The 23,667-nt window shown below is 41.0% G+C and overlaps 1 protein-coding gene across 1 annotated transcript in view; it reads right to left on the bottom strand.

Moving 5' to 3' along the window:
* Positions 1-16,222, bottom strand: part of LOC122813700 (CD276 antigen homolog) — a 349,850-nt gene extending 333,628 nt beyond the window's left edge. Inside the window, exons 1-2 of the mRNA XM_044086153.1 lie at positions 15,721-16,222; positions 6,770-6,826 (exon numbers count right to left, since the gene is read on the bottom strand). The gene's annotated coding sequence lies outside the window, so the exon portion shown is untranslated. The remainder of the gene's footprint in view (positions 1-6,769; positions 6,827-15,720) is intronic.
* Between the last annotated feature and the right edge of the window lie 7,445 nt (positions 16,223-23,667).

Here is a 23,667-nt window from a genome sequence, read left to right on the forward strand (position 1 = left end):
CATAAATGGTTACTGCTTGGTTACTACTAGTGCTTTCATCATCACAGCTTCACTCTGCTGGGAAACAATGCTCCTTTGCTTCTTCTCGTACCAGAACCAAAACATTAGCAGCAATCCCAAGATGGGAAGCAAGACAAAGCCTGCTTGGTGATCCACAGTACTGTCCCAGATGATGCAAGGGTCTGTTGGCTTGTTGTAGCCTTTTCTTGGTAGATGCCTTGAACAGCAACCAGACCAATCAGGAACGTTAAGCACAGACACTCACCATCCAACTAGAAACAGTCAGGAAGCAATGCACTCTTCTCCTTCTCTCACCAGCAGCAGAATATAAGCACACATTCCAAGCTGTCACCTATGAAGCAGTTTTCAGTCTCCAGGAAATAATGTCCCTATGCACCTTCTCTCACCAAGAGAAAACAGAAGTACTAATCCCCAAGATGACTACTGAGAGGCAGAATGTGGTCTGTCCAATAACTGGTGGTCTTGCAAATGATGTTTAAAACCAAGAATAAAAAAAAGAAGTTATGTACTCACCATAACGTTCCATCTGAGTAGGTAAACTTCATTTGTCAGCAACCTGTGGGTATCGGATCCATATCGGATCTGAGCCAGCAGCTTCAAACAGCTAAGATCCGAGCTCCAAACTCCTCCCCCTTGCCCATAATCCCCTGCTAACCCTTCCTGACCTCAGATCGAGTTTGCTTAGTAACACAGAGTATTACAACACAAAGGATCACCTGCAAATCCTAACCTAGAGTTATCTGGAAACAAAGGGCAAGGAATTCTTCTAGTACGCACTATAGGTTAGGGGGATGGAGGGGGGGGGGGGTTGGTTGCTGACAAATGAAGTTTACCTACTCAGATGGAATGTTATGGTGAGTACATAACTTCTTTATCTGAAGTAGTTAACTTCATTTGTCCATCAACCTGTGGGACAGAGTCCCCAGCTACACAACCCTTGGGAGGTCCTCATGGAAGGATATTCCAGAGCACTGCAGAGCCGAAGGATGCTCTCCCCCTGGAAATTATGTCCAACTTGTAATGGTTAATGAACGTATGAGATGAAGCCCAAGTGGCTGCTGAACAAATGTCATCCAAGGATACTCTAGACCAAAAAGCAGCAGAGGTAGAAATTGACCGAGTAGAATGGGCATGGACTACTTCAGGTTCAGGTCGGCCAGAACTCCTATATGCAAGAAGTATACATTGGGAAATCCATCTGGACAATGTAACTTTTGATACTGGTTTTCGCAAAGAGGGTTTTGCAAAGGATACAAAGAGTTGGTCAGATTTCCTGTAATCAGTGGTCCTGTGCAGGTAGAACCTCAATTGCCTGTGTACGTCCAGAGAATGTAACCTGTGTTCAACCTTGTTCTGACAATTTGGAAAAAATACTGGTAAATTAATAGATTGATTGATGTTGGGCTCTGACACAACCTTGGGCAAAAAGGAGGGACTGGTCCTGAGGGGAAACTATCTTTATGGAAAACCAAGTATGGTGGTTTGGCGCAAAGGGCTTGAAGCTCCGAAACCCTTCTGGCCGAAGTGATGGCAATAAGAAAAGCCGTCTTCCAAGATAAGTATTTTATATCCACCGAGGCTTCAGGCTCAAAGGGGGGAGCTGTCAGAGACTGTAGAACAAGAGTTAAATCCCATGGAGGAACTGGATCTTTAACAGGAGGCCTCAAGAGGAAAGTGCTTTTTAAGAAAGCCTTGCATAATTTGGAAGAGGCCAAGGGGCCGAGATCACTTCCCACACGATAGTGGGAGATTGCGGCTAATTGGACTTTGACCGTAGAGGAGCTAGCACCCTGGTCGAATAAGATTGATAAAAAATTCTAGTACTGCTGGTAACGGATCTGTAAAGGGATCTAACTTTCTGTGCTCCACCCAAACTGAAAAACGTTTCCATTTGCTATTATAAACCTTTTTCGTAGAAGGCTTATGAGCAGCTACTAGAATAGCCTTAACAGAGGACGAGATACCAGGAGTCCTAGCTATTACTGGAACTGGATCAACCAAGCTGTGAGCTTGAGGCTGTCCAGGTTCGGGGTTGTTAATCCTAGTGAGAGACCAGATCTGGAGTGGGATCTAGAATCCATGGGGGATTCACTAGGTGAGACCATAGACAAGGGAACCACGCTTGATGAGGCCAGAATGGGGCTATGACTATCACTCTGCTCCCCAACCGATGGGCGTTCTGCAAGAATTTTAGGGGGAAGAGGTGGATAAGCATAAAGTAGACCGGATGGCCAAACATGCACCAGAGCGTCTCTGGGGGATTCCCCTGGTGGGGGAATTAGAGCGAAGTAGTCGCTGCACTTTGCGTTCGAAGGAGACGCAAAGAGATTGCAGCAAGGTTGACCCCACTTCAGGAAGATCTGCTTCGCCACTCTCGGGTTCAGAGACCACTCGTACGGTGAAAGGATGGTTCGACTCAGCCTGTCTGCCAAGATGTTCGACTGGCCCGGAATGTGTGTCGCTATGAGAAAGCAGTTGGTGCAGATCGCCCATTCCCAAACTCTCATGGCCTCTTGACAAAGTGGGTAGGATCTGGTTCCCCCTTGCTTGTTGATATACCAGACTACTGACATGTCTGTCTGAATTGCAATTGTCCCCAAGGGAAGAAGGGCTTGGAGTGCTTGCAATGCCAAAAGCACCGCTCTCATCTCTAGGACATTGATATGCAACAAGGTCTCTGAATGGGTCCACATGCCTTGGACGGTTCTGCCCATACAGTGCCCCCCCACCACCTGAGGCGAGAAGCATCCGTGGTCACTGTGGTTAGAGGAGGGGACATAGAAAAGGGGCACCCTTTCTGGAGGTCCGGGGACTGGAGCCACCAGAATAGTGCTTTCCTGCAAACCCTGCTGAGGGGGGATGGGTGAACTCAGCGGATGTCGCAGGATGAACCATTGAACCTGCAAGGTCCATTGTTGTACCCTCATGTTAAAGCGTGCTAAGGGTAGCAGGTTGATTGTTGCCACCATGGAGCCTAGAGTCTAAGGACCAATTCTGCTGGAGGAGCCAGGGAGTGTAGAAGGGCTAGCACGTGGAGCTTTAGTGTTCGAAGCTGGTCCGGAGTTAAGAAAACTTGCAATAGGTTTGTGTTTAATCTGGCTCCAATGAAGTCCAATACCTGGGTTGGTTGAAGGAAAGATTTTTTGATATTGATTGTGATTCCCAGTTGGGAGGACAAGTGGAGGAAGTAATCTCTGGCTGAACACAGTAGATGCCTGGTGGGGGCGGTCAGGAGCCAGTAGTCCAGGTACGGAAAGACCTGTATTCCCTGGAGCCTCAGGTGGGCCGCTACAACTGCCAAGACTTTGGTGAACACCCTGGGGGCTGTGGTGAGACCAAAGGGAAGGACCCCTGAACTGGTAGTGGCTGGCTCCTAGCCGGAAGCGGAGAAACCTTCTGGATCGCCTGTCCATCAGAATGTGGTAGTACACATCCTTGAGGTCTAGAGCACATCCAGGCATTCTCCTGCAGGAGTGGGAGAATGGATTGAATGAATGGTGACCATCCGGAACTTCTCTTTGGCCACTGACAGGTTTAGAAAGGATAGGTCGAGGATTGGTCTCAAGTCCCCCATCTTTTTTGGCACCAGAAAGAACCTGGAGTAAAAACCTGATCCGGATTGGTCTGGGGGGACATGCTGGATTGCTCTTTTTTCTAGCAGCTGGAGTATTTCTGCGGCTGCTGCCTCCGTTTGATTGGGTGGAACATCGGGGAGGCTCCGGGTTTTGGGAGGAAGATGGAGAAAGGAGATCTTGTAACCTCTGGATATGATTTGAAGCAACGGGTAACCCTTCAGGGTTGCTGCACGGGCCAATCAAAAAAGGATTCTCTCGACCCGAAATTCTTCGGTCCCCCTCTGCCTCTGGGCCGGCGTCCACCCTGTCCTCCTCTGCCTCTGAAGGATGAAGGGTCCAGAGCGAAATGGGACTGTTGAGACTTCCGGAACCACATCTTCTGTCCCTTTTGGTTCCTGGAGAAGGACCTCTGGGGAGCAGAGAAGTGGACTCCAATGGCAGACGTCTTCCCACCTTTCTCGCTCTGGACCAGCGTGTCACGTACGGTCCTGCCAAATAGCGAAGAACCGTCAAACAGGGCATTAGCGAAGGATGCCTTTTAGGGTTCCACAAAATCGCAATGGTGGAGCCAAGCATGCCATTGTAAGTCAATGCTCGCTCCGCTAGCTCTAGCGGCCCTTTCCATGGCATGGGAGAGGAGCTGCATAGAGGTGTTCAAACTGGATTTGAGAGTGGCCATTCGGGTTGAGAATACTTTCTTATCCTCAGCCGACATGGACTGTGGGGGCAACCTGGCGTATTCTTTGATGAGATCCCGATGGAGTCGTATCACATGTGCCATATAATTCAGCGACCTTACAGAGAAGGTGGCTGAAGCAAACATCCACTTCCCCAGGTGTCCATCGTCTGAGACTCCTTGTCTGGAGGATGGATCGAGGAACTCTCCTGGGCTAGTTCCTTTCTAGTGGTGGCTGCCACCAACATGGCATCTACATGAGCACCCTTGTTCCAACATGTCCTATCAGAAGGGGGGCTGAGAATTTTATCAGGTCTCTTAGGAATGGGCTCCACAGTATCCGGCTCCTTCCATGTCCTGGTAGTAATCAGGTCTACCAGGGGATTGGCGAGAGGGGACACCCAAGAGGTAGATGGGCCTGTGTCAAATGCCTCCAGAAACACAGACTCATCAGAGGAAGGTTTTTGGGCTGACCACCCCCCTCTAATTCGAAGCATTTCCATGATGTCTCCGAAGGAGACGTCTTCGGGGGGTGACCTTGGGGAACCTTCCCCTTCCTCCAAGTCTGTGTCTGTTGTCAAGGACTCAGGTGAGTCCAAGTGCCTTCTCTTGCACTTACGTTTGTGAGGAACCTCTTCGAGGGGGCTATCCTTGCACTTACGTTTGTGAGGAACCTCCTCGGGGGGACTATCTTAAGAGGCCTCACCAACCACATCCTGTTCCTCCAAGGGAACTATCTGGGCTGTAGGCGCAGGCTGTCCCTGGGGCCGGGTGATGGAAGGTAGGCCCGTCTGAGAGAGAGAGCAGGGTGGAACCATAGCAGGAGCCTGGGGCCTCAAATCCCTCGATAATACCCTCTCCACAACATCGAACGCCGAGGGAGAACTGCTCTCTCTGGGATCCGAGAGCCATCCTCTCAGATCCGATGTGTGGATCGGAGCCGGCGCCGAAGCAATCGGATCCGAAGGGCCAGTATGCTCCGACCGAGATGGAGCCGAAGACACACTGACACCTCCGGATCTGAAGCTCAGCTCTCGGCTCCAAGAGCTTTGATCCGAAAATGGACACGATAAACTCGAGGGTGCCGTCGGCGCCGAAGTACGAGGTACTTATCGGCACCGACACTACCCCGGCTCCCATGCTACCTGGCTCCGAAAGCTCCAAACCCCGGACAAGGGTCGGAGAAGAAGCAATTGGGGCGAAAAAGGGGGTCGAACTCCCCCCCTGGAGGGGGGGTGGCAGGAGCACTCTCATCTGCAGCTGGGTCTGGAGGAACCTACGCATCATCCGGTCCATGTCTGCATCGGACAAGCTTCGAGTTGACCTAGAGGAGGCCACTGAGGTGGGCCGGGAGTGCCGCCTCGATAACCTCGAAGGTGGCCAGGTCTCCTCCGTCTCCGGGGAAAAACAGGGTGAACGGAGCCAGGAAGGAGAAGGCCCGGAGGCCCTGGGAGAAGCTGCTTACTTGGCCGGCGGGGCCGAGGAGGAAGACTCGGCCCGCCGTTTGTGGTGCTTCTCTCTTCTCCTTTCTCTCCTAGTTTCCCTCTCCTCCTGGCCTGAGGTGGGAGGGTGAGTCCCGGCCAGGGGAGCAGGGATGGGAGGTGGCACTGCCGTGGCCACTTCAGGTGCCATGGAGGAAGAGGAGGACAAAGTCGAATCCAGGAGTAACAGTCCCGCCAGAATCAACTTCGACCTCCTGTCCCTCAGAGCCCTGGGGTTGAAGGCTGCACAAATGGTGCAGCCTGAGGAGAGGTGGTCAACCCCAAGGCAAATAACACACTGAGTGTGGCCATCTGTTGGGGACAGCTTATGGCCACACTCGTTGCATTTAGAAAAGAAGGCTTTAGGGGTCTCAGACATGAATACAGATAAATAACACTAGGCCCAATACAGACACGCCTTCACACACACATGGGAGGAGGTAAATTAACTAAATTTAACTAACTTTAACTACAAAACATTAACAACTATAAACTAAGGAGCAACACATACACACAAATCTTACTGCTAGTAATAAAATTAAAAGGATTTTTTTCACAAAGACTATCCACTCCCACACCTGGAACTCGTTCAGAGCTGCTGACTGAACCGCGGCAAATGAGATCTGAGGTCAGGAAGGGTTAGCAGGGGATTATGGGCAAGGGGAAGGAGCTTGGAGCTCGGATCTTAGCTGTTTGAAGCTGCCGACTCGGATCCGATATGGATCCGATACCCACAGGTTGATGGACAAATGAAGTTAACTACTTCAGATAATGGGTTAATATTATAAACACTGCAGTGTGCGCTAAGCAGTTAGATATGAAAAAGGGGTAACTAAAATTTCAGCTATCTAAATGGAAAGGTATTAATTTTAAGAGCAAGATAGATTTATTTCCAAGTTTTAATATGCATTTCAAAGCAAATACAAGTAAATCAGAGTGTAAAGAAAATCACAGTATACAAAACAAAAGAAGGCAATAAGGTAATATAAAATAGAATAAATCAAAAGCAAACTAACCTTTCCTTCACAGCAATTTGTGTCAGAGTCTTGGTGAGCTTTTCAAGTAAATCATAGCTGCAATAGAGATAAATGAAAAAAAAAAAAAACTTAAGGCAAATTTATGTTCATGCAGTATACATTTAATCATTCATACTAACGCTGCACACCTTGCTCAATTCCTGCCTTCCCTCACTCCTCCCCCTTTACATCATTCTGCATGTACTGTTGCCACAAATTTGATTTCTATACAATTTACTACTTTCATAAAGATCCTGCCTTCGGTTCTTTTATCTCCTTAACAATGCTCACTATCTCAGTTTCATTTGGTTTACATTTTGATTTCCATTTTTCAGTAATTGCATTTTTTGACAACCAATAGCCTTAAACTTATATGTCTAGAAAATTCAGATACTCTGTCCCATCTCAAAAGAATCACTTTCTTAGTTATTATTTGTTCCTTCAATATTTCTGACAAGGTACTCTGTAATGAGTTTTTAAAATATGACAACTCATTAGATCCCCACTCAAAAAAACATGTTCCCAATTACCTATCTCTTTCCCACTACAACTCTAGCATTTGTTGTCTACCTGGGGAAACATTCTGAGTCTGCTTGGGGTGAAAATACCTATGCAAACACTTCCGAGCAAAATCCTAAACTTTCTGGACTTTGTATATGTGAGAGATTACAGATGTCCTCTCATTCCTCCTTTGTAACTTGCCTTTTCAGTTCATCTTCCCAGTTTAACCTTCTCCATTTGATTCTTAGCTATCATGCAATATTTGATATGCCCTACTAATTATCCCTTTAACAGCAGGTTTCCCAATACCCCATTGTCAAAATCTGGTAGGAAAGGCAGTCTTTAACCTGCAGTCCAAATCTGCTTGACCTCATCCCATTCTATTACTTTCCTACTTCAGTTACTGGCTGCAAAAACAATTGTTCTTTTGCCAGTTCTCCAGTAAATTCAAGTACTCTTTCCAATTTTCTATACCCTGCTTGCAGTCATCTCTATTGCCAAAATCTCATTTCTCCATTCCTGCGATCAGTCTTTAGACTACTTTCTGAATATAATACTTTCCATAGTTGTTTTTATTCTCCTTAAGGACCTGCAACCAAAATCCTACTCTGCTTCTCAACCTCACCCCACTCCACCCCCGTTTCATCATCCATTTCCATTTTGATTTACTTAAGCTCCCCCTTGTGTTATATGAGCCTAAACTGCATAGCTCTGATGTATCCCTTCAAATTAAGTCATTCTCAACTACCTTGTTCTTGAGATAATAATCTTATCCCACTAAACACCTACCCTTGTTCCTCCCGAGTAATTTCCTTCATCTCTTTATTAATTATAGTCCACAACTTCTCCACTGGGTGATAAAAATTTGTCTGAACAATATATAAAACTAAATGGACTAAAACATAGCCATAAAGCAAGAGGTTCTAGTTTTTCAGCTTAAGTGTTATATTTTCTTTAGTCTCTTTACACAGATCCTTAACTATCATAACTGAATCCTTTTTAATCCAAACACATAAATGCATTGTGTCCCCATAAATATAAGTAATACTTTACTAACTCATTTTTAGATACATAGTTTACCACTATAGCCTTTGTTTTAACTTCATTAATTTTTTATCCCAAAAATGCATCTGAAGGTTTATTTCACTGCACAATGCTACCATCTGGCCTACAGGGAGCTTCAGACACTGACAGATAAAATACTGAAATGCTACTCAAGATATGCTACTGAATTTCCTTTTCCAAAACTGCAGGCTTGATTGTGAATGCTAAAAGTAATCTGGGCATGCAGGAAGCCAAAAATGTGTGATTCCTTATAGGAAGAATGGTGGTTGAACCATAACTATGGAAACCAGAAGCTAAAAAAAAATTGGCCTACATCCACAACTAAGGCAGTCAAAGGCATTCATTGGGCTAGCTTTTCCCATAGAAAATGTATACCTAAGTTTGAAACCATTTCCTTACCTTTAACAAATCTCACAAAAGGAAAAGCCCTTGTTAAGGTACAGTAAAGCAAACAGAGCAGTTAAAATTATGTCTAAAGGTGCAAAATATACAAATATATATACAAAAACAAAAGGTTGTTTTACACTCAGTTCTAAATATTTTTTTTAAAAAACTGCTTTGAAATAAGAAGTAAATGAACTCAGCCATGTTTATGGAATGAATATTCACAGATGGCCAGGGGGTGCTTACATAACTTTGGGGTCCAGGCAAGCTGTAATTATGCCGGATTACCATAGTTAAGTAAATTGTAAATCAGTTATATAATTGCCAAACTGTTAAATTAACAGTTTGGAAAAAATAATCATTATCCCAAGGAATTAATTTGACTGTCTTTTAGTTGTGTAGTGTCGGCCAATTTTTATAGAAGATTCATGCAAACTTTTTTTTTTGTTTGGAAAGAAAAGTTAGTTTTGCGATTTTAAACATGAACTTTAAAGAAGTCACAAGCCTAATATAGTCTTATAGCAATTCCTGATTTTAATAAGGAATTTATTTTATAATCCAATGCATCAGAAGTAGATTTGAGACTTGTACTGTCCCAGGATATTCAAGTGGAGGAGCACCCTACATGCTATATCGGTCAAAAGTTAAGCAATGCTAAAAGAAGATATTCTGCTATCAACAGGGAGCATGTTGTGTGACCTGCTTAACTACCCAAAGGATCATGACTCACGTAAGCCAAAGCCAAGTACTCACATTAGTTTTGAAGTAAAATGCTTCGAAAATAAGCAGTATAATAAACTTGAACTGTCATTTTTTTCACAAGTTGATTTTTCAGAGCAACTCTCAGAACATGTGTGGTGTTATATGTGGCTTTACAGCAAAATGTACTAAATTGTTTATGAAAGAGTGACATAGCCTGCAAAAAATGGAAGCAATTTAAAACTATTGTCCATCAGTAATATAAATGTCTTAAAAACTCCACTAAAAATCAAATTAAAACTTTTAAAAATTAATATATTAATATACAGGCAACAAATTATAACAACCCCAGAGCTTTCTGGACTACAATCAACCAGATGTTAAAACCCAGTACACTAACACAACTTACACCTACCTCATCTAACCACATTGACAGCATAGCCAGCAAATTCAATACCCACTTCATCCAAACAGTAACCTCTCTTATTAAACATTTGGCACAGTCAGACACAAGTTCTACTCCTTCCATGTTAGCCCCCCAAACAGTCTCAATTTCTACAATCAAAAAGCTATAACTAACCTTAAAACTTATCGCCCTTCTCTCTGATAACCATCAGAGCACTTAAAAAGTGCTGCTGATGTCCTAGTTTTTCCTATCTCTACTCTAACCACTTTGTCACTGAAAGCTATGTCCCAACCCTATACAAAAGGGGGCTACATTCCTTCTCCCCATAAAGGTGGCGACTCAAATGAGGTCTCAAACTTCAGTCCTATAGTCATACTGTCTCCACTCAAAAATTCATAAAAACTGTATTCAGTCTTAATTCCTCAACTTTCTCACTGACAACTGCCTCCTTTCCCCTACACAGCATGGTTTCCATCACTTCCACAGTACATGTACAGCTCTCTATTTGTATAACCTTTGTCAACCAATATTGAAACTCTGGAAACTTAGTCTTGACACCTTTCCTAGACTTATCGAAAACTTCAACATGGTATCCCACCAGATATTGCTTCAAAAACTAGCCCAAGAATACACAAAACTTAACTATCTTGGTTCTCCAACTACCTCTCAAATAGGCAACAGGCAGTAAAATGGAAAATGGCATTGGCTTCCTTCCCATTACAGTGGGTGTCCTTCAAGGACCCATTTTAGGTCCCCTGTTCAATATAATAATTATCTTCACCTATCTTCTAATCAAGCCACTGTCATGCAGTACATAAATACATTCAGCAATCATCTGTTCTGCTAATAGCATAGATAAATTAAAAACAATTCATCTAAGAGTCTTTCACCACCATAGAGGTCTGGCTGTATGACATACAACTGCTCCTTAACCCTAAAAAACAAAACTTATCATATTTACCCCCAAAGCATTCAACTGACTACAAAAATAATTTAAATATTTCCTCTAACACCACGAGTACTGAGCTAGTAAGTCAAACTTAGATTCTAAGTGTCACTGTTGATGGAAGTTTAAAATTTGGTCACATAAAATAAGCAGTAAAAAAACACCCACCAAAAGCTAGGTACTCTCAAACAGTACCTCAAAAGTAATGCCGGAAAAAATATTGCTCAATCCCTTCTTATCCCAACGCTACTTTATGCTGCTCCCATCCTGATTAACACTTAACTCTCACTACAGAGCTATAATAAGGTGCCAAATTTTGCTTCCAATCATCATTATAGGACACATCATTGTCTGACCTTTAAAAACTTCATTGATTAGAGACACGGTATTACTTCACACTTTCAATAAACTCATGTATTATCCAAAGAAATACCCTAGTTCAAAAATCAATCTCCAACTTTAAAACCAAAGTAGACAGCTGAGATCCACTGACAAAATGTTACTGTTTCAAAAGCTAACAATTCAGCTGGTGACTCTTTGTACCCTTTTTTCATGGCCAAAATGTGGAACTCCATTCCTCTCACTATAAGAAACAAAGCACCAACTTTTTTACTGTACAAACAAGAGAATAGAACAACAAAGAGATACCTGATTCTGTACATGCACAACTCGTGGGTTACAAATGTCCTGCCCTTTACATTCTTTTCTTTCTAAGGACTATTCCTCGGTTATTTCGTCCAAAATAATACTAATCCCCATTTTTCTACTTTTCTCATCCTTGGGTAAAGCCTGATATACCCACCCACAGGGGTGGATTATTACTATACTATTAATATACAATAACACTATTTAAGAAAGAAACTGATTACCTTTCTTAAATAATGTGTTTGTACAATGGCACTTTAGTGTTTCTGCCTGTTCTTCCTTGTTTACTGTTGTACTGCACATGTATATGGGACTTGCATTCCCATGCTTGCACAGTACATCAGTAAAGTGCAGCAGAAGCAACAAAGAGAGGGAATCTCCGTTGCTGTTTTTTCAGTTTTTTTTAACTGCCTTGATGTGAGGGACACTGCAGAAACACAAGGAAAAATCAGGTACATATATGTTGTACATTACACTCTGCTTGAAAGTACATTGCACTGTGCTTGCTCACTAGAATATATATATATATATATATATATATATATATATATATATATATATACACACCATTTTTCCCCTATATAATTACTCTGAACTGCTATTTTACTGCTTACATATTTTCTATTTCACCGGAGACAAGCTTTAAATTATTTAATATTGATTAGTACACTACCACAGTTAACAAATATATATATATATATATATATATATATATATATATATATATATACACACACACACACACACAAGTTATTTGTTTTATATTTGTTTACTTGGAAAGTACGACGGGACAATCCATTTAAAGCAGAGGCCCATGGAGAAACACTCCAGACACATGTGTTTAGAATGTGGGAGGAAACCAGAGCACCCAGAAGGAACCACACAAACATAGGGAACAACTCTGCACAGAAGGCATCCCTGCTCAGAACCGAACCGGGAAACTCTTGCTGTGAGACAACAATGCTAACCACTGAACCCCTGTCCCACCCAAATAAATTATTTACATAATTAAACAATAACTGCTTATTACTATACAAAAATGAGCAAAATGACTGGACAGCCCAAACATTATGCTTGTTTTAAATCGAGCATTTACCAATAGAAAAAATTCCATCCCTTGAAGTAACATTGAGCAGCCAGACTTTCTACTGTTATATGGTGAGGGACCATGCAAAATAAGAAAAAAAAAATCAGGTAAGTTCTGCAAAATTAAAGAATCATAAAAGTACCCATTTTTTCTTGAATTTCTGTAGTCCCTCGCAAAATCTCAGCAATTAATGAAAAAAAAAAATATATATATATATATATATATATATATATATATATACATACACATACACACACATAGATAAAACAATAATGGCGACTCCGTTGCTTCTCTTGTACTTATCGTGCAAGCATTGTGTAACAGCAATAACCCACTCCTGTGTATGGGTATATAAGGATTTAATGGCTTTGTTTGATCACTACATTTTCGTCGGTAAAGCTTGATACACCACGCATATCCATAGATTATTACTTAAACATACGAGTATCTGCATATCTCTGCCTTTCTCCTAGAAAAAGTTGCACAGCTCATTACATGATACTATCTGCTATTATCCGCAGCTTAACTAAGTAGAATCCTAATACATTTAATGGCCAGTTTTATCCGTTCCTCTGTCCTTCCCCTAACGTCGCCACCTGAGATAGGTAAGGACGAGTGCCACCTTAACAGTGATGCGGATGGAAATGGTAAGCGGCCCTCCCTCGTGGTGTGCCAGGCAAACACTCATCTGGAACGGTGCACCCACATGTCACTCTGCCATTCCTTGTTACTGATAGAAATCCCGTCCCTCAAATAACTTAAAACTTTTTTCTACCTTTCTTGGAATACAGTGCGCCAATGGTTTTCATTTATTTCAGATATATTGTGTATGCAATATCTTCCAGCGGTACCGGACCCCAGTCTTCAGCTCTGTGGGAGATTGTCTGTATTAATATTCTTCCTGTTGATGCCTCCTCTGTTACATATGCGTGCACGTCTTCAACTGATTGTGAAATTTTATAAAATGTATGCCCTTTCATGCAATTCATATTGGTCCAGTCATGCATAATTCACTTCTTGCATGTATATATAACGTATTGATCTTGTTAAAATTACTTTGTTAACGGAGCTTTCCCCCCTGAGCCTCCGCTGAGAAAATTTGCCATTTCGGCTCAGTCGGACTTTCCCGCTAATTAAACAAATGTAAATAATTAAGATAAAAATAAATTTGCTGATTACTTGTATACCTTTGATTAGTGCGCTCTTTTTGCAAAGTTTGAATTTATCTGAGCTTGTCCTCCCCGAGCTTTTAAATATATATATATAAACTGATAGCAACAGCCAGTTTTAACTGCTGTGCAGGGCAACAGTTGAAAAACACATACTGCTCCTTTCGTATCGGAGGGGTTAGTCTTTGCAGAAATAGAGCTAGGAGTGCAATAATAAAAATATATGTCTACTTCTTTGATCCAAAGTAATGTAGGCTAAAAAGCTATTAACTTAGCTGATTAAAAATGGGAAAACATGAAGTACGGCCGGGTTTCCAACTTGCCGAACCGACATCGTCCAGGTCTCAGTCAGAGGTGGCCTAAATAAACCTGCGGTGGTCAGTCATGGCTGCTCAAGTAATCGCCCCCAGAGCTGAAGAGTGCGGTCCTGTACTGCTGGAAGACACTACACACAAAATATTTCAGAATTAAAAACTGTACACCGTATTCCAATAAACGAAGAAAAAAGTTCAACGAAGTTAAATGAGGGACGAAATTCTATCACTAACACAGATTGACAGGATGACATACAAGCGGTATACTGTTATTTGTGGGGTGCACATAGGGTTGCCACCTTTTCAAATGGCCAAAGTGGGACATTTTCGGCACACACATCAGATTTTATAGGCTGACTGCCGACACATACCCATGGTCAGAAGCAGAACAAAGGATAGAACTGCACTTTCTTGCCTAAATAAAAGCTTATTCCTGTAGCAGTTTAGTTACTTGTTCTGTTTCTTGTAACATTTAGGTATTTTAGATACAGAAATTACTATTTTATGCAACTATTACATTAAATATGGGACATAATGATGTCCTACAATCACATGACATTTGCCATTTTTAATACATTTTGTTAGGACACAACTGCCCAAAGAGGGACTGTCCCTCGCAAAGTGGGACAGGTGGTAACCCTAGGTGCACAACTTCAGATAAGTGTTGCGTTGGAGCACGAGGCAGGGCCCTGCGGCAGGTTACCGTTACCGTCCGCCTCACCATTATAATGGCACTCGTTACCAATCTCAGGTGGGGCAGTAGGGGCTGAATAGACTGGACATTAAAATTGCTAGGATTCTTCTTAGTTAACCTGCGGCCATTCTGAGAAAACGGTTCTGGTGTGGCAATGTGGACACTATAACATTAAAGAGAGTTCGAAAACTTAAATACACCGTCGATTCACTTACCAGCCTACCCGAAGAAGCTGCGATGCACTAGTACTACATATAGTTTATTCCTATTAGACATGTCATCATGACAATGTATCAATATGAAGAAATATTAAAGCATGAGTTACACCTTAACGATTTGTACCGCGATTAATAAAGGACGAATGACGCACACTTAAGGTGCAAGTCAATGATCTGCTCCGCGATTAATAAAGGACGAGCGCTCGTAGTCTGTCGTCTCTCTCCGTCCTCTGCAATGGCGTTATTTACACATTACCCAATTTACTTATATTTTCATAACTGCATTATATATTTTATTAAAATTGTTCTTCCATCTAATGTTTCAAACGTGCTGTAGTATATGTAGTGTTGAAGGAAACATTCTACTTCCAAAATGTAACATTTAAAAAATATCCAAATATTTACTGTATTTCCCTTACTCCTAAAATGTGTCGTTTGTTGCTAGTTATTGGGGGGGGGGGGGGGGGTGAACTCACTAAATAATTACATACATTTTGAGTTTCAGACTTTTTCCTTCAGAATCATAGAACGGTATGAGTTTATTAAGCTATGGACCCGAAGCATACCTCTCAGTTATTGTGCAAAGATTTTTCACAGAATGTTCAGATTTTTTTGCTTCATATTTTGGGTCAGTTTCTCATAAAATTGTGTTTTTTTTTTTTTTTTCTGGCAATTCATTGGAAAATCATTGAGAATTTAAGTCAGAAAATAATTACAGACACAAGTTCCCTTCAGAAAATTTATGCTAAAAAGAAATCTGTTGATCTATCGATTTTCTTAGTTTGTAAGTGCACAGCACAATATTTAAAAAGTGGGTACTTACGTATTATGGCAATTTCGCGGTTGCGATAATTGCTCGTAACTTTAAAACGCTCGGCAAAACTGTTAAGAAGTCTTCTGGGATATTGATGATGGGCTTGGAAGAGGAATAAGAATGAAATAAGGAAGTGATTTGCACGTTTAACTGACGTCAGGCAATGAATACAGCGCTCACGATGGTGACTGCTGCTTCTGACACTTTTCAATGCTAAGAGAGAAAAATCAACGACCTACATGCACCTCTGGCATTTTCATAAATGCTGGTTTAAAAAGACTTTGAAAAAAATGCCACCGCACGCCTCTTTGGTCTGTGTGGATTTCATAAAGTGTATTCACGCTCGAGAGATTGCATATCAACCCCAGAAAAAGCGTTTCACAAGCACCAGTTACTGCAACTTTGACATCGAAAGGGATATTTTCAGTCCTGTTCACAACTTGTCAGAAATAAATAGTTTACCAAAAAAGCATGATTCCTATGTCTGTCTTTTTATTCTCAGGATTCGTTCCTCACAGTGCAAACGTTCCTTTCATTAGTAAGACAGCAGCCATGTCAATTCAAATGTGCATGTGTAATGCACGTAAAACAAGAAGCGTAACTGTTCAGTTATTTGTCAGTGTTAAGGTAATCCAAATGTATTCCTTAGCAGTAACGAGTTACCAAAACACTTTGTAGTGTTTCCTGCACTCGTTTCCTTTCTAGTATGTGAATTTTGCAACCGCGAAAATGTGGTTGCAATAATACGCAAGTACCAAAAAGGGATTCTGTTCCTATTTTTGGGCCTTTGCCCCCTATTATTGATGGCTTTGTCCACATTTCTTGACCTAAGAAGTTGAAAGGTATGATCCAGAGGTTATTTTAAGCCTAGCCATTTCATCCCAATGTAATACCATAGATATGCTAGTCAATACCCAGGACTGCATTTAGTAATGACACCCCATGTCCAGGGGGGTTGTGGGTGCTATCCCCAATAAGAATTTATGGTGCCCCATCCACTCGTCCAGGTTCCATTTGAACAGAGTCATAGAGGTGCTCTGTTTCACATGAACTGGTACCCCATTCCACAAGCTAACACAAATCCTGTTATTTAAGCAACTTTGTAATTTTATAAAAACAATATTTAAAATGTATTCCTATTTTTGAGCCTTTGTTGTTGTGTCTTTCGGCTTTTCCCGGTTAGGGGTCGCCACAGCGGAACTCCAGTCCGCTAATGATTGGCAGTTTATTTTTATGTGCTGAGTTGCCGGCCCTAACGCACAACTTTCAACGAAGGTATGCCCATTCACACATGTCTCCACAGAAGGCGCTCTAGCTGAGAATCAAACGGGACAATGTCTTGCTGTGAGGCGACAACGCTACCGCAGCACCACCACTGCGGATCGCTCCCCCTTTATTTTAGGCTTTACACAGATTTCTTGAGCCAACAGGTCGAGAGGTATGCAAACTTCTTTAGTGCTGCTGCCAGTGGTTGATAAATCACACACACACACACACACACACACACACACACATACACTAGCCCTTCAGAAAATGCATGCTAACACAAATCCTACTATTCAAGCAACTTTGTGATTTTATAACAGCAATATTTAAAATATGTTCCTATTTTGAGCTTTTGTTTCCATTTGAGGGTTTATCTAAATATCCTGAGCTAAGAGGTACACACACCTTTTAACTGCTGCTACTGTCAGTGCTCAAGTGCATACACACACACACACACACACACACATATATATATATATATATACACACAGACACAGACACACATATACACACACAATTGCACTTTCATGCACGCATACACACAAATGCAGACAGAAACATAAAATTACACATACACACTTTTTTTCTGTTTCATTTATTTTTTACACTCGTTATACAGTAAAAGCGCTGCTTAGTGAGTGTAAAATAGCTCGACCGATCTCGATCTCACTCTTATGCACTCATACACTCTCACACATAGACAAACACAGAAAAATACACTTATTTTTATCATTTCTTTTTATTATTTTACACTCGATAAACAGCAAAAGTGCAGCTTAGTGAGCATAATTTAATGGGGATCATTAGGTTACTTTCAGTCCGAGCTCCACTGCAGCTTAATATGCTGTCATGAATCAGTGGACCTGTTTTTCAGCGGGAATTACTTGTATATTAGCACCCTGCTGGAGAAAGTTCATTCTCCAATCAGGGTGCCAATCTACAGGTCACCCATTCCCTAAAGTTAATTTAGGGCTTATCTCTCAACCAATCAGGAACAGATGTCAACAGAATTGGGCACAAATCCACAAATAATGGAAGGACATTTTAAAAATATTGAGAGGGAGGCACAGTGGTTAGTGTCGTCATATCACAGCAAGAGGTTCCCTGGTTTGATTCTTGGCTTGGGTGCCTTCTGTATGGAGTCTGCCTATGTACGTGGGTTTCATCCCACATTCCAATGACATGTAGTAGATGGATTTAACACTCTAAACTGGCCATAGGTGTGACTGTGTGGTGTGAAAGAACTACCTCAGTGGGGCTAGCCACCTGGTGGTGTAAACCTTAGCTCTTCATGACTGTCACTGTTGAAGCAACAGCCTGACCCCATATGCCAAAAAAAAGGGAAAAAGGGGTTGTGGAAGGATGGTTGGATTGTACTATTAATTTAAGACATTAACAGAATAAGAGACTTAATATACATTTCCCAAAGTAAAAGAAGTTTATACTATAATTATTGTCACTATTTGTTAAGTGTAATTCACCATCTCTTCCCAAAAGCCACCTGTTTTAGAAGGGATTAAGAGGGACAGAGACAAAATTTGAGTGAAAATCTAGGACAGGCATACATCTCAACCTCTAAATTTATGAAATTTGAACACTGCCAAAAAATAATTGGGGAGGGGTCAAAGCCCAAAAATCTGGTACAGTTTTTAAATATTGCTTTTATAATCTTAGAAAGTTGCCAGAATAATAAGATTTTGCATTAGCATGCATTTTTGAAGGATCTGAAACTCAAATGTATACCATTATTCAGTGACTTCACACTTCAGTGATTTGCCAGAAAACCACACATTTTAGGATGAATAGACCAAAAACACAAGGCAAAAATCTAGACGGTCTGAACAACTGATAGGCATGCATCCCGGATTTGTAAACCCCACACCGAAACTGTGAGACACGAACAAACCAGCAAAGGCAAAAGTTCCAAAAAGTAAATAAAGGCACTGCTCCCAGATAAGACCTTAACGCTCAATTTTATTCACAGATACAGATGCAACCAGCATTTTCGCCACTCTAAATAGGTAGCTTCATCAGAGGTACAAAACAGCGCGAGAACTGCGCTTTAAATAACATTCATTATTTTAAAATGAGGCTGTGCCTCCATATTTTCTAAGTAAATCAATTAGATGAAAAAAGTTATTAAAGATTGTCACAAATCAAATAAAAAACACATTTACAATGAAACATTTTGTCTTAACTTTTTGGATGGGAAAGGACAACCCATTAAAAAGGGTGCACTTAGATACATATTAAATAAAACATTTATACCATATTAGATAAAATAGCGCACTCAAACAAAAACTTTCTATATATTTTTTATGTATTAACTAAAAAACATAATTTAAGTGGCTGTAAAAGCAGCTGGATCAAACAGAGTAATATTTTTTAGTTTTATTTAAGGACAACTTAAAAGACAATGCCAACCAGTAGCAAAGCCAGCCCTGGTAATTTGCAGCGTATTGGCATAAAAACCATACACATGGCTAAAAGAATATATATATAGATAGCCTACTAGTATCATAACGTTGAAGTAGTACAAAACCTACACTAAGAAATCACTTAGTTAAGTGGCAAAAGGTGCACACCTAGGGTGTCACCTCATATATGACTTAAGCTTCAAATAAGGTGCTATATTGCAGCTTTCATTCAAGCTGGGTGCGTTAAAAGCATCCAGCTTGATCTGCCATAATAGCTCTCTAATTTCCAATAACATAGATGTAGGGCCACCCCTACAAGAAGCTGGTAGATGGTCAATTCCCATAAACAGAAAAACATGCTCGGGGAAAGAGTCAATGTGTTTAGCCAAAGCGTTTTCACTTTTCTTGTTTTTGATAGCGTAAACATGCTGATAAATCCTGTCTTTGAACCTTCTATCGGTCTTCCCGACGTAAAAGGCAGGACAGCAAGAACAGAATGCGATGTAAATAATTGAGTTTGTATTACAATTTATTCTATGGCAAATAGTAAATTTTTTACACTCTAGAAAGAAAGTACTACCTGTTTTAATGTGAATACAAAAATTACAAGAACCACAAGCAAAAGACCCCTTAGTTCTAGAACAGTTGTCTCCAAGTTGGCTCATTTGGAGGAGGTCCTTTATATTACGCCCTCTCCTGAACACCATCACCGGTTTATCACCAAGTTTATTGAGCAACAGTCCATTACTGGAGATAAAAGCCCAATTCTTATATAAAATGTCCTGTATCACTAAGGAGTTTAAGTTGAATGTCGAGATGAAACTACATGGGAACACATTGGTTAGAGTACCTACTGGACATGTGTCAGAGGGACTTGAATTCACAATAGCATCCCCTCGTGACCCCTCACATTCAGGCGTTAAGGATGTTATAGAAAGAAGTGGTTTATAGAAGCCGCTATTTCTTTTATGTCTCACTTCAACTGTCAAGTCGTCTATCAAACACTGCGGGTAACCCCGATTGATGAATAGATTCCTTAGAGTCTCACATTCAAGTAAAAAGTCTTCAAACTCACTACACATTCGAACAGCCCTCACAAGTTGGCCCTTTACTATAGCTCTTTTTTGCTTGGGAGGATGTGAACTAGTATAGTGAAGAAATGAGTTCACGTAGGTGTCTTTTCTAAAGATTTCTGATTTAAGTGAACCCGGTTGACTACCCCTAGATAGCTTAACATCCAAATAGTTCATTACCTCTGTACCGAAACTATATGTGAAACTCAAAAAGGAAGTTGTTCGATTCAAAAAGTTAACAAACTGGTCCGCTGTGCTAGAGTCCCCTTTGAAAAAAATAAAAATGTCATCCAAAAAGCGGGTATAAAATGCTATTTTATCACTCCACTCTGGATTGGTAAACACAAACTTCCTTTCCCAGTATGCCATGAACAAATTGGCCACGGCTGCTCCACAAGGGGAGCCCATCGCTACTCCTCTTTTCTGGATATAGACCTCCCTCTCGAAGGTGAAAAAATTAGAAGTAAGGATGATATCAAGCAATTCAGTGATGTTGTTAATCTCACTTAAAGGGGCACCAAGTTCTATCAGGAGGAGCTCTATCCACTCTAGGGCTTCTTGATGTGGAATAGATGTGTATAAATCCACCACATCGATGGTCAAAAAATTAATCCCCTCTACCGTTGGTATTTTATTTACTTCAGACAAAAAGGACCATGAGTCTTTACATATACTAGGTAACAGTTCCACATATTTTCTAAGTAATGAATCAACATATTTGGAACAGGGGTAAGTGGTGGACGCCCTTCCATCAATGAGAGCTCTCATTGGTGGGTCCCCAAGGTTTTTGTGAACCTTGGGAATTCCAAACATCACAGGGGTTCTAGCATACAAGATGTCTATGTATTTAAAGGTGTCCTCATCTATTCTTCCACTAATAAACAGGTCTCTAAAATACCCTCTAGTTCTGTTTGAGCACATATTCATCTCATTGGCGGAAGACTTGTTATAAGAATTAGAATCTAACACCTTATACATGCGTTCAACATAATCACTTTGCTCAAATATAACTAGCCCTCCTCCCTTATCAGGTTTAATAATTCTAACACCTGCAAAACGCAAAGCATTAAGAGCTAAAAGTTGCTCCTTTGAGATGTTGAACTGACTAGGGCTGTTCCTACAAGAATTTGCCATGTGTCTAATATCCAACTCACATACACACTCGAACATTTTTAGCGTGACGTGAAGTGGTGGATTAAAAAACGCTTGACAGTTTTAATTTGGGAACAGAAGATTTTTCCATGTCACCAAATAGTAGTTTCAAATTCAGCTTTCTCACGTAACACTTTAGGTCCAATAGAACCCTGGCAACGTCACATTTCCTGGACGGAACAAACGTGTTACCCAAAGCTAACAGCTCAACCAATTCAGGTTCTAAAGTCAGTGATGAAAAATTATAAATTGTAAAATCCCCCTTCTTATTTACAATAATCTTTGGTAAAACAGCATTTTCCTCAAGGGTGGCACTGTTAACTAGTTCCAATTCCTGTTCTCCTTGCGTTGTCTTGGGTTGTTCCTGTTCCCTAAAAAAATTGTTGTTTTCCTTATTTTGATTGGCATTAACTTCATTAAAAGAACAAGGAACTGGTGGGTCATTTTGACCGCCATTTTTATGCCCCCTATTTCTATTCCTATTGCTTCTACGAAGAGGTTGTTCCCCTCCCAAGTTATTAGAGTGTCCATCTATATTATCTAAGTCATCTGTGCTTTCAGCACCAGTTGGATCAGGTGTATTCACCTTGCCAGGGTTGTTCTGGCAACACAAGTTAGGGAAAGCTCTGTCTCTAGAGTAAGCAAGCCTATCCCTATATAACTTCTTAGACTTATTTACTTTAAGCTTGACCATATACGTGTCTATACTAGAAAAGATACGCGAATGGTCAAACCTAAATTGTGCAAACGCCCTATCAATTTTAATTTCACCATCCAACAAACACACTTCTTCAGTTAGACCTTCAATAGCAACAGAGTAGTGTTTAACAAGTAATTCCAATAACTGTAAACCTTGCATTTGAAACAAAGCCTTTAAATCAGTTAAGTAAGCATTGCTATTGATAAAGTTTGAGGGCGTAAAACAAGTTCTCAACCCCTTAGGAATAATGCCCTCATTTAGGCATTGTTTAAAATACGCCACTTCTAGTTGTAATTTGCGTAATTTCAATGTCTTAGAATCGAGCAGCTTTAATTTGTCTGGTAAAGAGGTTGCCGATGTAGCAATCGGGACCTGGTTCTGCACCGACGAAGAGTCACTGATAAATTTATTGAAAATAAAAAAGTCACCTGTGTTGTGTATCCATTCGGATATTGTCCCTTCGCCAATAAGTGCGTTTTCAAGACTCGTGTCATCAGATGCTGCCTTAGACCGCAAGTTAGAAGGTTCGTTTAAAACAGAACTAATCCCAGGGTTTACCGCTCTCATCGGTTGCGCCGCCGGTATGGATCCTTGTGAGTCAGTCACTACCCTGCTTGTAGTAGCACGGTTACAAGAACCCTCAGTGTTAGAGCGGGAGCGCACTGCAATTGAATCCTCAAAGGCAGACAAACGACTGTTGAGCGCTTCAAGCTTTTGCGTAAGCTGTGAAAGCAAGTTAGGTACATCCACGGCATCCAAGTTGGACTGCCCGAAAATCACCGGGCTAGCAGGGCTCTCCATGTACGTTGGAACCACCAGTAAACTACACACCGAAACTGTGAGACACGAACAAACCAGCAAAGGCAAAAGTTCCAAAAAGTAAATAAAGGCACTGCTCCCAGATAAGACCTTAACGCTCAATTTTATTCACAGATACAGATGCAACCAGCGTTTTCGCCACTCTAAATAGGTAGCTACATCAGAGGTACAAAACAGCGCGAGAACTGCGCTTTAAATAACATTCATTATTTTAAAATGAGGCTGTGCCTCCATATTTTCTAAGTAAATCAATTAGATGAAAAAAGTTATTAAAGATTGTCACAAATCAAATAAAAAACACATTTACAATGAAACATTTTGTCTTAACTTTTTGGATGGGAAAGGACAACCCATTAAAAAGGGTGCACTTAGATACATATTAAATAAAACATTTATACCATATTAGATAAAATAGCGCACTCAAACAAAAACTTTCTATATATTTTTTATGTATTAACTAAAAAACATAATTTAAGTGGCTGTAAATATTCTTTCTAGAGAGTAAAAAATTTACTATTTGCCATAGAAT

The sequence above is a fragment of the Protopterus annectens genome, chromosome 10.part0 (genome assembly GCF_019279795.1).
Source record: "Protopterus annectens isolate FY-2018-M chromosome 10.part0, PAN1.0, whole genome shotgun sequence".
NCBI lineage: Eukaryota > Metazoa > Chordata > Ceratodontiformes > Protopteridae > Protopterus > Protopterus annectens.